The sequence below is a fragment of the Arachis duranensis genome, chromosome 10, assembly GCF_000817695.3.
Source record: "Arachis duranensis cultivar V14167 chromosome 10, aradu.V14167.gnm2.J7QH, whole genome shotgun sequence".
Classification (NCBI taxonomy): Eukaryota; Viridiplantae; Streptophyta; class Magnoliopsida; order Fabales; family Fabaceae; genus Arachis; species Arachis duranensis.
Window position 1 is genome coordinate 25,947,739 of NC_029781.3, and position 2,405 is coordinate 25,950,143.

Sequence of the window (2,405 nt, forward strand, 5' to 3'; positions counted from 1 at the left end):
TCCCGAGGTATGTGCTGGATTTGTATTTCTGAAAAGTGGCGTAATTGTGTCTGTGTTTGGTCTAGGTATTTTTTCATAGTTGGGTCTTTGGCCTGGTAGCTTCCATTTACTTGTGATGTGACGACCTGGGAGTCGCTGAAGATTGTGATTTTCTGGGCTCCGACCTCTTCGGCTAGCTTTAGACCTGCTAGTAGGGCCTCGTATTCGGCTTGGTTGTTCGAAGCCTGGAACTCGAATTTTAGGGATAGTTCTATCCGCGTTCGTTGGTCGCTTTCGAGTATAACCCCGGCTCCGCTTCCAGTTTTGTTTGAGGACCCGTCGACATACAGGTTCCATGAGAGTGGGGTTCCAGGGGTCTCAGTGTATTCTGCGATGAAGTCGGCTAGATACTGAGATTTTATGGCAGTCCGGGTTTCATAGTGGAGGTCGAACTCGGACAGTTCCACCGCCCATTGCAGTATTTGTCCTGCCAGGTCTGTTTTTTGGAGGATGTGTCTCATGGGTTGGTTTGTCCGGACTTTGATGGTGTGGGCTTGAAAGTAGGGACGGAGCCTCCGAGCTGTGAACACTAGGGCATAGGCGAATTTTTCTATCTTCTGATAGTTTAATTCGGCCCCTTGTAGTGCCTTGCTTACAAAGTATATGGGGTGTTGTCCTCGGTCGTTTTCTCGTATTAACGCTGAAGCGACTGCTCGATTTCCAACCGAGAGGTATAGTACGAGTTCTTCTCCTTTTAGAGGTCGGGTTAGGATTGGTGGCTGCCCGAGGAATTCCTTGAATTCTTGAAAGGCTTTTTCGCACTCTGGGGTCCATGAGAAGGGTTTCCCTTTCTTTAGGAGTGAGTAGAGAGGTAGTGATTTTATTGCTGATCCTGCCAAGAATCTTGATAAGGCAGCTAACCTTCCATTCAGTTGTTGTACTTCTTTGACACACGTCGGACTCTTCATATTGAGTATCGCTTGGCATTTGTCCGGGTTTGCTTCGATGCCCCTTTGAGTCAGCATGAAGCCTAAGAACTTTCCGGCTTCTGCGGCGAAGGTGCACTTTGTCAGGTTAAGTCTCATGTTGTGTTTTCTGAGGGTGCCGAAGATACTGGTGAGGTCGGTCAACAAGTTTCTGTCTTCTTGTGTCTTTACCAGCATGTCATCGACGTACACCTCCAGCTGTAGTCCGATGTGCTCTGAGAACACTTTGTTCATTAGCCTCTGGTAGGTTGCCCCTGCGTTCTTTAGCCCGAAGGGCATTACTACGTAGCAGTAGTTTGCCCTTGGGGTTATGAACGAGGTCTTTTCCTGGTCGGGTCCGTACATCGGGATCTGATTGTATCCCGAGTATGCGTCCATGAAGGAGAGATATCTATAGCCTGAGGCTGCGTCTACTAAGGCGTCGATGTTTGGTAGTGGATATGGGTCTTTGGGGCAGGCTTTGTTGAGATCCGTGTAATCGACGCACATCCTCCATTTTCCGTCGGGCTTTTTTACCAGGACCACGTTTGTGAGCCATAGGGGGTATTTTACTTCCCGAATGAACCCTGCGTCTAGTAGTGCTTGTACTTGTTCTTCTATTGCTTGCACGCGCTCAGGCCCGAGTTTCCGGCGTCTTTGTTGGACAGGTCTGGACCCCGGGTATACTTGAACTCGCCCGAGTTCTATTGTGTTGATCTCTTTTCCTTTTAGGCTCAGGCTTTCGTTGTAGCATCGCCGTGCTAGTTTTTGGTCGCCTTTTAGAGTAGCGATTCCCTTTGTGGTAGGGAATTTCATACAGAGGTGTGGGGTCGAGACTATAGCTGCCAGTCTGTTTAGGGTTGGTCGCCCAATGAGGGCATTGTATGCTGAAGTGACGTCGACTATAATGTAGTCGATGCTTAATGTTTTAGATTGCTCGCCTCTTCCAAAGGTAGTGTGTAGTGAGATGTATCCTAAGGGATGGATCGGAGTATCCCCTAGTCCAAATAGGTCGGTGGGATAGGCCTTTAGTTCTTTTTCTTCAAGTCCAAGCTTGTCGAAGGCCGTTTTGAACAGGATATCTCCTGAGCTTCCCTGGTCAATCAGGGTTCGATGTAAGTTGGCGTTTGCTAGGATAATGGTGATTACCATTGGATCGTCGTGTCCGGGAATTACCCCTTGAGCATCTTCTCGGGTAAATGAGATAGTAGGTAATTCGGGCAGGGGACTGTCTTCTCGGACGTGATAGACTTCCTTGAGGTGTCTTTTTCGCGAGGATCTGGATGTTCCTCCGCCTGCAAAACCTCCATTTATCATGTGAACGTGCCTTTCAGGGGTTCGCGGGGTTTGTTCAGCCCGATCTTCGTTATCTCCCCTCTTTCTCTTTTTGGTCTCTTCTCCCTTCTCTGCTATGTATCTGTCGAGTTTCCCTTCTCTGGCTAGCTTTTCTATAACATTTTT